Here is a 13161-nt window from a genome sequence, read left to right as displayed (position 1 = left end):
AGAAGATAGCTATAACAAACTTGTACACTTAGAAGGTATGGTAACAGACAATGTTAAGGACGTATTTTTCAGTGTCAGAAATATTGGTTTGTTTACTGAAGCTGAAAATAAAATGAACAATTGCTAAACATAGAATTCTTATGCAGTAGCACCAACTTGCTTTTTAATCATCAGAAAGCAGGCTCTTTAAAAGTCATAATGTCCCTAATCTTTCCAGAAACAGTAGGGAAGGAAAGAAAGAACAAAGTTTTATATTCACTATCTGATTTTACATGATCCATTTTTGTTTCAATGGCTCTGATTAAGGTAAGTAAGTGAGGTAATCTTAAGCCACATCATCTCTAGCAGCAAGTATTCTTGGTTTTAATTTATAAACAGTATTGGGCTAAATTCGTACTTTCTGAATCAGTATATGTGCTGCTACAAAAAAATTCTGTTGAGTCAACTGGCAAATTCCATGACTCAGTTGTTTGAACTGAACAAACATGCCCTTTTATGAGAAAACAAGGTGCCTTATGATATGAGAGTAAACAGACCTGATGAAGAATAAGTACTTTTAAGACTCAGAAGTTATCACAAGAATTGATCTGGGCTCACTCCATTAGAAGCACATTAGGTAAACAAGTTTAGATCTGAAGGACAACAGACCAAATTAACACAATCAGAGAGTGAAACAACAGCATCAGTATCTCCAGGGGCAGGATGCATGCAAAACTGCACAAGGATTCATTGCTTTGGGAGCACAAAGTTTTAGGTATGCTGGGATTGATTTCCTCAGTCCTGTAAGTATTTATATATGCATTCAGCATTACACACATGTACAGTTCCATTCATTATAAAAAGACTGAGGATGACTAGCCATGTGCTTATGAAATATTTACAAATCAAATGCCAAACCAAAATGTACTACCAAGCACCAAAATAGAGCTTGGCATTTAATTATAGTTATAAGAAGCCACAGTGAAATCTCAGCTGAAATCTCCAAATCAGCTCAGGTGATTTTAGGTCAGCAGCATGCAATACTATGAAGCTTTACATTGTGTCTGATGGCTACACAAACTGCACGAACCTCAAGGTAGCTTGTAGTGAAAGATGCAGCAGCTTCAGCTATTTCACATATATCAATCTTGGCTGAAGGAAACTCCCCCTAACTGGCTATGGCCCAAGTTTCTTGCCTTTAGTGGAAAAGCTGCTAGTTAACAGTGCTGCAGGAGTTAGACTAAGTAAGTTCTGCACCTTTTCTTTATCAACCATTGGATTTTTGGATAGCAAAGAAAAGTAGCATGCAAATACCACCATTTTCACAAGGAAATGAAGGAAAAGCAAAAGAGAAGATTCTCCTACCAACACAGCCAAGATGGAAGAAAGGAGGGTAAGCTCAAGAAACCGTGATGCTACAGCCTTCTGTCATTGTCTTCTCCTACCTGCCACTGAACAGGTAAGGAGCCAGTTGAGACAAACTTTGTACTACTTTGGCTACCTCTTCCTTCCACTCATACATACCTCTCCCAGTCGACGTAGAGTCTGCTTCCAGTATGTTAACGTAAGTTCTAATTTGTCTTATTTCAAACTGGAGTTCAATTCATACATATAGATAACTTGGCTAACAGCCTAGGGAATACAGGCTGAAATCTGCACAAGCACAACCCATCCAGCACCATCACCGATCCACACTGCAACCACAAATTTCAGTGCCTTCTCAATACTTGCCTTTCCTTCCCCTTAACCTCCCAGGTCAGTAATAGGCATATATAAGTTTTAGCTCTGGCATCTATTTTAAGAGGTGGCAGATAACTGAATAGCTTCAGATTTTCCAGCAGCTATAAAGCAACAAGTAATTAGACTCTAAGGGAAAAATGGTTGCTGGCTTTTTTAAACCCTACCTGCCATACAACTTAAAACCTATTACCAGGTGCCCTCACTTCTCACTATCGGTTAAGTAAGAAGAAGAAAAAAAATGGAAAAAAAAATCAAATCAGTCACATAGTATTAGAATCACAATGAAGAACTAATACCTGCAACTGTTCAAATAAAAACTATGTAGTATTATTTGTTATGACATTATTCATAGGTCACATTATTCATAGGAATTCAAGATTGTTTAGTGATTTCATGATGACAATCGCTATTCTTGAAAGTTTTACTAATAATGATACAGAACAACCTTTGCCACTCTCCAGAGCATACTTGTTAGACAGGAAGTAGAATAAAATCGCTGTTATATTTCATGGACACTGTGCAATGAGACACATTATTGGAGGGTATAGGTATGGTCAATCAATTAGAATATCCAAACTTGTACCTAAAAATTTTGACCCAATATTAGCTATCTTAATATCCTACAACCCTTCAAGTTGTGATTTGGCTGATTCTAATAAGCAAAGCAAAGAAAAAAGATTGCCTCCCCATACCAACATTTCAGAAAGCTGTGTTATTTTTACATTTAAGATGCACTAATAATTGCTGTATGTGAACATTCCCTGAAAGAGAAAAAAAAAAAAAATCCTAAGCATTTGTCAATGGATTAAGTAAAGAAAGTTGCTCTCTCAGTTGGAATTATGCAATTTTATATGGACAAGTTTTTTTATTGAACAATGAAATTTTGGGTTGACTGAACACTGTGAATTGTGCTGGAACTGCTGAAGACTTTCAGAGTCTTCAGGGAGTCCAGCCACCTCTGTATGCTTCCATAAATAGTTGTGACACTGCCAAGGACAAACACTTAACTTCTTCCGGCTTAACCCTCCACAACAGCATTCTACGAGGCACAATTTTTTGTCTGTCTAGGTGAGTACAGACACTCGTATCTTCATTTCACTTTTGCTCAATATTGTGCAGAGATGAGTCAGCTCCCATATTGATATAGTCTTATCATGGAGTTAAATTTAACATGGAATTGTGCCCAAGTAAATTAGGCCCACACTTCCTTAGGATAGCTCAGAGAGAGGGCTGAGTGAACTTATAACCTGCCTGTGCCTTTATTTGTAGATGTAAACGTGGAGCCTGGTCCATGCCGTGATAATGAACACTGATGGATGACCCAAATACATTCTTCTACTAGCAAAGGTGAGTGAGATGTCATCCCTCCTCCCCACCACATGAGTTAATTCTCTGCAAATGCGCAGAAGAGTTGACTGACATCTGCGAGGTCTTTTAGTCTAATGTTTCACTCAAACACAGGAGCACATCAAGTGAACTGTACAATATGAAATAGGCCCAAAGCTTCCTGAGGCAACAGAGGCACCACAGGCAGGGTGAGTTGTCATAGTGGCAGCACCCCATCTTTTCCTGGGTCCTCCCTCTGTCATACTCCATAGTCTCATTTTCATCATCTTTCTCAAGGAGAAGAGAATTATGCCTGCCTTTCACTCCAATCCATGGACTCATGGCAAGGTTTGGTGAGCCTAACCATCTGAGCGCTATGAAGAGGCACTGGAGTATGCAGGTTATTAGTAAGAGATTTGCAGGATCTTTTAAGAGACCCAGAGAGCTTCAGACTTCAAGCTAAAGACCTGCAACCTACTCCCTAGTCAAAGATTATTACTGCTTCAGAATGAATGAGTATTGCACAGCTCCTTGCAAAACACTATATGATTCCTCTCCTGGAAAGCTATACTTTAGCATCTGCCAGCTTAGAGACCAGGGGATTCTGTCTTCCCCAAACTTGCATTTCCTGTGAAAACACACTGCTGTTCTGTCTGCCAAGTCAGTAGAGTGCTTGACAATGAACATTTCAAATGACAATTATTTTCAGCTCAGGAAGCTGCTAGTAAGCCAAACAGTAAGTTTACAACCTAAAAAGAAAGAATAAAAAATGAGCAGGCATACACCAAAGCAGAATTATAGGCCCCAAAATTGAAGCATGTTCCTGTCATAACCCGTGAACACTAATGGCTGACTCCACCCTGAGATTTACAATGTATTGTATTTAGTATTGGAAAAGAAAGATAACTTTAAAGTATTAGGTTAGAAAAGTTACTTCTTTAAAGTGACACCCTGGTGTTGATAAGTGTTCTCCACCTATGACTGCAAAATTGTGTTTATTCATCTTACAAGTCAAAATTAGTATTGTTCTCAGACCACAGGATCAGTGAAGCTTATGGAGAGGAAAACAAACAAACAAAAAACCCCCATGTACCCCACACCCCTCATGTACTTCTGCTTCATTAACAACAGCCTAATAATAAAAACCAGTATGATCATGGACTTCTTCGTGTTGGCAATTTCCAAATGACAATAGAGCCAAAAAGACAGTGGAGTTTGATTTTCATAAACTAGTCTGACCCTCCAGGGCCAAGAATAGCAGAAAACAAATGAAAAATAAGTTCTGCTGGTAAACTAAGCATGAAAAGGAAATAGTATAGGATGAATGTAACCTCAAAATGTATCTATCTATACACCCATCCGAATGTATCATTTTCTTCTATAAAGAAGAAAGTCCTTGTCAGCCTCTGTCTGGCAGACTAGATATCAAATTGCTACAATTTTGAAGAATGCTTCCTTCATACTCAGAATTTTCTCTGCAATGGAATACTTTAGTTTTAATTACAGGTTATACCATTGTACAGACAAATATTACTATTTGCCAATATTTAAATTGCTGAGGTTTCCTTTCAGCAGTAACAATGGAATGGTTCTTTTACACAATCAGGATTCATTAATGTTTGTTAAAGATGTCTAGAAAAATGACAGTTGTTTCACTTGTCAGATACTAACATACCGTGAAAAAGAAAACAAGCAAAAACCAAACCAAGACATTAACTACATATGGCAATTTTACTATGCCAACTAGAAACAAAATTTCATTCACTAAACAGAGGATGCTCATTTCTTTGCTAGTGAAGGTGCCTTAAAATATGAGCTCAATTACTTTTGCAGTGTGCAGATTAAGGTTACATCTATATTGCTTCTTAGGGTTAACTTGGAGGTCATCCTCAAACAGCATTCTTTGCTTTCCCCCCCATCTGTACTGTACTTCGGAGCCTGCATCTTTCACATAATACTCTCTTATTTTCCCAGCATGACTCACTGCAGTGTGCAGATTCCTTGCATGCTGCAAAACACAGCCCTTCCCCAAAAGCCTGTTTGTTCTTCCATGTTTGAGTATACCTATGGATAACAAAGAGGAAAGGGGGTATAGAGGAACAGAAAACAAACTGAGAGTCTGGAGTAACAGTGGCAGACATTTTATGCTGAAGACTTCACAGTTAAGAGCACATTTCAAACAAGAAGTCTGTGCAAGCAACTAGGGTTGATCTCATGCCCAGAATCTTACCATAACTTCTAGGCTGCAGGTAGACAGCATGCATCAGTTTGCTTACCTCTGGGAGATGAGCATATAGGTTTAAAACGTAGAGATGTTGATAGCTTCATGCTGGCGGATAAGTTCTTAGCCCCCTCTTAAGTGAACAACAAAACTGGCTTTGATTTAATTTGCATGAATAAGAGCATGAGAGACATTTGCCATAGGAGCAGTAATTTGCATCTAAGTATAAGGATGCTCATATTCCTAACTTCTGTGATTTTTATAGCTAATGGTTTCTTAAGTAAACAGTATCAGCATCTAGTTATTGTCTGAATTTGTTAATTTTTATTTTTTTTAAAATGTTTCTAGGTATTCTGGTTACAAAGAAAACCCTGAAAATGCTGGAATGTCAAAGTATTCACACTCTAAATATTCTAGCAAATAAGCAGCAGCCCAGTTTTACAAAATATACTGTTTGGCTCACCATCCCTCAGCCCGACACTGTTTTTAAAACAAAGCCCAGTAAATTGATATGCTACTGATGCATATACCCAAGGAACTACATGGGTGTTCTATCTGTTGAGCACTACTGTTACATGTACATAGTGAGGTAAGTACATATTGTTGAATTTGCAGACATTTGGTCTGCAGATTCAACAAGGATAAAAGAAAATGTTTTATGCTGCCCAAAGATTTTCAAGTACTTAAATCTCTTCAATACATACTGAACAGGTACAGGATGAGTCCCCAAGCCTGTCCAGTGTTATTCCCTCCTAGAATCTTTGCCAGTTTCCTCACTTCTTCCCTGTCACATGCTTGTCATGGTTTAAGCCAGCCAGCAACAAAGCACCATGAGGCCGCTTGCTCACTCCTCCCCCATGGTGGGATGTGGAGGAGAAAATATAAAGAAAAGCTCCTGGGTCAACACAAGGACAGGGAGGGATCACTCAACTGTTACAGTCATGGGCAAAAAACAGGCTCAACTTGGGGAAAAAACCAAAATCAATTTAATTTGTTACCAATCAAATCAAAATAGGATAATGAGAAGTAAAACCAAATCTTAAAGCACCTTCATCCATCCCTCCCTCCTTCCTGGGCTCAACTCCACTCCTGGTTTTCTCTCCCTTCTCCCTCTGGCAGCACAGGGGGAAGTGGAATGGAGGTTGGGGTCACTTCATCACATGTTGTCTCTGCTGCTCCTTCCTCCTCAGGAGGAGGACTCCTCACTCATCCCCTGCTCCAGCAGGAGGTCCCTCCCATGAGAGACAGTCCTTCATGAACTGCTCCAGTGTGGGTCCTTTCCACAGGCTGCAGTCCTTCAGGCACAGACTGCTCCAGCATGGGTTTCCCATGGAGTCACGGACATCTTCAGGGGCATCCACCTGCTCCGGCATGGGGTCCTCCATGGGCTTCAGGTGGGCCTCTACTCCCCCGCTCCCCTCCAAGTGCTGGAGGGGCACAGCCTGCCGTCTCACCACGGGCTGCAGGGGCATTCCCTCCTCCGGCGCACCTCCTCCCCTCCTTCTTCACTGACCTCCGTTTCTGCAGAGGGGTTTCTCTCACATTCCACTCCCCTCTCCCCTGCGGGTTTCCCTTCTTAAATCTGTTCTCCCAGAGGCGCTACCACCATCACTGATGGGCTCGGCCTTGGCCAGAGGCAGGTCCGACTTGGAGCAGGGGAAGCTTCTAGCAGCTTCTCACAGGAGTCACCCCTGCGGCCCCATCCCCCACTACCAAAACCCCACCACACAAACCCAAAATAATGCTGTAAAACTTCAGCACCTCCCTTTACTTCTCTCTCATAGTGTCCATGATGTTATGATACTAAGTTCTGGTAATGCAGCTAAAATTATCATATTTTGAGTACTCCTGCCATTTATTTACCAAAGTGCGTTCACACAAGTATACACATATATCTTCTCTTCCCACTGGCTCAATTAATCTCTTCTTTGCATTTTACCAAATATTTATTTCTTGCACCTTTTGAACATAGCAAAGAAGCTGCAAAGAACAACAAAAAAACAACTCAAGATATTAAAAGCTTCAAAAAATTCCTAAAAGTTTACTCAGACTAGAATGGGCAGTCATAGCATAGTGCAGTACACTTATATAGACTGCTTGCTGCTTTAAACACTTGTCAATTATATACGAATATGGGCATCGGTGTCAGCAGTATTTCTTGATATTCCTTTGTATTTACCATTGGAAATACCACGAATAATGCAAATAACAAGGTCATCTCCCTGAAAATGCCGAGTTATTTAAGGTCTATCATGGTAATCCTCTTCTTCCAGAAAGGAGATTTCGTCATTATTAGTGTCAACCATAGGTCACTTGAATATAAGACTTCATCAATGTCAATTAAACTCTATGACCTTCAGTAAAACAGTAGAATCAAAGTTAATTCAAGTGCTAACAAATATAATTCCCTTCATCATTTAAACACTAGTTTTATCTAAAATTAATTTTTACAGATAATAAAAGTAATGGTCAATCTCATCAGAAAATTTCCTGATGTATTGAAGTATTAGACTGAAAATAACTGTAAATTATTTGCTGTAATTTTCCAAATTAACAAAGATTAACAACAGGTATCTGTCCAATTAACCTCTAAATGATCACTTGAATGCATTATAGTAAAACATTTGATAAAACTATAACTCTTCATTGCAATAATTAAATGTTTTTTCAGAATTTAAAATAATTTATGGTTTCACAGGTAGTGTTACTTAAGTCATACCAAATTTCAGGCTTCTTTGTATTAGACTTCAGTGTAACTACGTACATAAAACAGACCTACATAAACTAACTGATGTTTTGAGTTTTCAAGACCTCAGCACTTCCAGAGAAATATATAACATAAGAATGCATTGGATGTATTAATGGAAATACTTAGTTAACGGCATACTATCTTACAGGTAATTACATGTTTTGGTTGGTGTGAAAAACTAGCTTATAGTTATAAATCTGAAATAGTAAGACTAGGAGCTTTATTACATTTAGTAACTCTATTGGTCAGACTTGCAGTACAATATATACATATGGTTCACGAACCATATAGGAATCTATGGGAATTGTGTTGAATTACATTGGGATAAACATTTCTTGACATTTCAATAGACAAGTTACTTAATTTCTGTCATAATAGTCTACTGTTCTCAATAACTGGTTTTGCTTTCCAGTTTGCAGAATATCAACAATGTAGAAAAAACACTTTCAAACCTAAGTGCCCAGAGAAGATGCTCAAACCCTACAAGCTTCTAGTATCCAAGTAAGGTTTGAGTGATCTTTAGAGGCCATGAGTCCTTATGTCCATTCAAGGTTCCCTTTTGAACAAGTCTTCTTCAGAAACATACTAAACAATTTCTCTCTCTGTTATACATGCTACCAATTAATTATGAAAAGCTACTGCCTTCTGTCCATGTAAATACACAGCTATTTGAGCCTACAGCTTCTCCTCACATTGTTTTCCCATCTTTTCTTCAAGTTCCTATGATTCCCCACATGTTTGTGTTGAAGAGTAGGGATTAGTTGATTTTAGGAAAAAGATCTAGAGTTCTATATCTCTCAAAACCTGCTTCAGTCTGAAATCAGCAGTAGACAGAAACCAAAAGCAGGGGTCCAGAATGCCTTTATGCTGTACTCCCAGTAAGGTTGGATTACTGCAAGCCAGAAGAAGACATTTTCCACAGGCACAAAACACTGCCTGAGGAAAGAACAGAAGCAAGCAAGACATCCTCACTTGTGGTAGAGGAAAGAACATGTCCATCAGCTGTAAATGGCAGCAGCACCATTCTATGATTCTATGAATATTTGTCTTTGTAAAGAAGTATTAAAAATTACTATCTTTAAAGGTTTTTTTCATTTTTATACTCCTGTAGTATAAACGGAAATTTATAGTTTGACTAATAAATCTCTCTCTCCTTAAGCTCACGTTAGTTGTACTCAAAAGAAATAAGAAATATTAAAGGATTTAGAAGTAATTGCTTCTAATTCTCTCAATTTTTCCTCTCTCAATTCTTCTGTCTTAAAGAATTGAATGATGTGGAAATGATGGACAGTTTAATGAAACTTAAATGGACCTATTGTTTTATGTTTATTATGGATTTAAAAGATTTCCACCAAGAGCAGTATCACTGTGCTGGATTTCATCAGTGAGAAGGTTTGCCTGCTTGCACTGTTTACGCCATGAGACTGGCTGTATCGGCGATGACTGGATGTTGTAGGGGTCGGCGTTCGGAAGATCTCGCGTTGTCACGGAAAGTTAGAGGGTTAGTCGCAGCCTTGTGATATACCTGTAACCCCACCTCCCCTTGTTAGTATAAAAGGAATTAACTGCGCAATAAAAGGCGGAAGTTGGCGCTCACACTGTGTGTGTTATCTGTCTCTTTCCCTGGTCCGGGCCGACCAGTGATCTAAGCGTGGCACCTCGATATGTAGCGAATGCTACAGATGTCAACCTGTGGTTAAATGCTAGCATGCAGATGGGTTGTGTTTGTTTTCACTGTTCATTGAGTCAATTCATCTGTCAGCCATGCTGACCATTTCTCACTGTGTTTCCGCCTGGAACTGCACTGTTCTTGGAGCAATCGTTTCTCAGTAGTACCTCATGTCTTAGCTCCTTTCAGCTGTGCAGCAAAGTCTTCAGCAGATGGAAATTAGGCTCCTTTGACCCCATCCTGTCCAAACATAGTGTAGGTGCTGCATTTCTCCAGCCCTTGAAGTTCCCACTCAGTTTCAAAGGAGAAAAAAAACAAAAAAACAACCAGCATATGTATATGTCTAACAACAGCAACTGTAATTCTTCTCACTCCAAACTTTGAAAACAGGTGGGGTTTTTTTAGCTCTGCAATGAGCCCTGCTCTAATCTCCAGGAAAATACCTTTTCTCACCTGTAATTCTGAAGTCACCATGGATGGTTCTAGGAGGACAGTGCATTCCTTTCCAGCTAGCTATAATTTGTTTCTTGAGCTCAGCAGTGGTGCTGCATAGCATGAAACTTTTCCAAGAGAAGGAGTCTTCTTTCCAGTCCTAGGCAGTACCTACTTCTCTTCTGCCTTTCTCATGTCATTTAGAGTCAGTTGCTGGCAAGGAAACACTAGTTTTGGCTGAAGCTACTACAAAAAACTTCTGCCAAAATTGCAAAATCTGCCTGGTAGAAACATGTCAGATACATATGGCTAAGGGACCATGCACAATTTACAGAACTGTAATATGGAACACAGCAGTGGCTGGCTAGCTTCTGCCTGTTATCTCACTACATACCATGATGACAAAGCTATTATGTATAATGTCCAGAAGGAACATATTTACCTTGGGCAAATACCTACTGTCCATGCTGTGAGCAGTGACTCATCATGAACTCGGAACTGGCTGTACAAATATAGCTTCAACATGCCAATTAATTTAGAGTAATTATACCAACAAATATCACTTCAAAATTAATCTTTTGTTTGCATGTCAGATCACTGGATTTTTTAATTGTCCAAGACTCTGTTACAGGAAAGCAGACCATCCCTCAAGTTAACCCATGCAAGTTGTTAAAGACACACACACAACTCTTCTGGCAGCCTGGGAAACAAATATTGAAAGAGTGTCACTTCAAACACCAGTGACTGGCAGTTCAAAGGAATAGATGACCTTAGGATTCAGCCACTTATCTCAAATATTTCTTAATGCAAACTAAATTAAGCTGAAAGCAAATAGAAGTATGTGGTTACAAAATCCAGAAGAGGCCACAAGAATGCAAGGAAGGGATGAATAAGGAGGGGGAAAAAAAAATAAAAAAAATCCCTGCTTATGTCTGTCTAGCACATAGGTTACCTCTAAAGTTTTCTGTTTTGATTCTGCTAACGAGCTTCTATATGATTAGGCCAACAAGCTGGCAAATGCTTCACAGTATTCCCAGCTGAGCATCATGGCTCTCATCTATCCCTTACCTTTTCAGGCTGTATTATGGGAAGAGCTCCTAAACCCAGCACATCCTACACTATCTTTACAGTCCAGATAAGTCTTTTGAACATGGTATCATCTGAACTCAACCCTCTCCTCCTTATGTACAACTTTTCATTGACCTAGTCAATGTTTATTCCCTCTTTGTAGGTGCTAATACCTGAGTTACGACCAAAGGACAGTTTTCACCTTGTCAAGCAGACAAGGTGAGATTCATCTCACCTGGTTTAGACATTTAGAATGGTAGAAACAGGTGGAAACCTATCTCTTAGATACCTTTGGGTCCCTTTGTGATCAAAGAATAAAATACACAATTTTAGAGAATTAATTACCTGCTTTATTTTAGACATCTACATTCAGAAGAATCACTCTGTAGGAGTATTTCTTTCTGTGAGTATAAAGGAAGCCCAGTGTGACCAGCTTAAAGGTAGACATCTGCATTATTGGTCAATAAATCCTTACTTTAACAACCTTTCCCATGGCTGGCCAAGCCTTCAGCAACCTATTATAGCTGTACAGAGCATAAAATTCTTTCCTACAGTTCTGGGAAAAGTTTAATCCCAAAGCAAAGCTTTCTTATATGTGAGCTTCATAGTTCATGCATGTACATGTTAATCCTAATTCGTCAAGTTAAATGATCAAGAGTTGTGCAATAAATTAATGGCAAGGTTTTGTTTTAAACAGACACAAAAGTGAGCAGTGCTATTGTCAGATCCCATGCTGATAAACAGGGTGCATTTTAACAGCTTCCTTGCTTCAGTCATTCAGTGCCTTTTTCTATCAAAGGTTCCTTCTGGCCTTTCTTGAAATAAAGGTAGCACGTGTTTTCTCCTGCTTATGGTCATTAGATTTGCACTCCAGATTGTTTCACAAAAAGAGCCTGTGCCTTTGTGTGGTAACTTCAGCTGTCTTGTTATTATAGTGTAAATTGCAGCCACAACTGTTATCTATGTTATGTCTTTAACTGTCATGTAAAGTGTTATTTAGAAACAGAAACTGAGAGATGTGAAGTGAAAATGTCAGTATATGAGGAAGGAGCACAGTGAAAGCATAACAGTGAACAATTTTTTCATGTTGGAAATAACATCCACATCTTATCTTGAGGAAAAGTACTGAGAACTTAAAAAAAAAAAAAGTCTTCCCCCCCCCCCCCCCCTTTTTTTTTGTTGGAAATAACTTTTTAGAAGACAGTGTAACTGAAAGCAACTTCTTTCTCAGCTCACGTCTTTCATCCTCTCTTGGGCATTTCAAGAAAATCATCACCTTCCTATTCCTCTGAGAATAGCTAAACCTTCGTTGTAACTTACATACCAGGTGGAATTTTATATGAAAGAAAGGTTTCTAAACCAGTTTAAGGGGACTGAGAAAAATGTAAAGACAGTTCATAAAGAGAACAAAAGTCATTCTAGGTATTTTTTAAAAAGCCTTTTCAGATACTTTAAAATTAGACGTGAAGTATCAACTTTTATCAGGGAAGGTATCTGGTTGTAGGAACTGGCTTCCAAATACAGACTTACAAACATTCTCATCTCTGAAACCAGTAATTCAAGACCAAATTCTCATCTAGAAGATACACGATTGTCAGACATGGGCTCTCAGTCTTAAATTACCAGCTAACTGAATTAAGTTCTATGGCTTTTTTTGTTTGGCAGATCAGACTAGGTGGTCACAAGCCATTATGGCTTCAAAACCTGAAATCTGTAACTCTTGCACACCTGGGAAAGTATAATGCACATCCTAACTATACATTTCAACATCATGACTCTAAAACTTCCAGTACAGTAGAGGACCAGTAGTAAGCTTGCTCCTACTTGTTCTCACCTACCTCCACTCTTGAAGTGGAGGAAGATAGAGGGTTCTGTATCTCTGCCACACTTTTCTAAGTAAGGTCCATTACTCACATGGAACAGAGTGTTGTTGCCTTCTGAGTGCTGTCAGCAAGTACTTGTGAACATTAGGAGCCA

This window comes from Buteo buteo, chromosome 2, assembly GCF_964188355.1.
Source record: "Buteo buteo chromosome 2, bButBut1.hap1.1, whole genome shotgun sequence".
NCBI classification, from domain to species: Eukaryota; Metazoa; Chordata; class Aves; order Accipitriformes; family Accipitridae; genus Buteo; species Buteo buteo.
The sequence above is the reverse complement of the archived record's forward strand: the minus strand, read 5'-3'. Positions refer to the sequence as shown.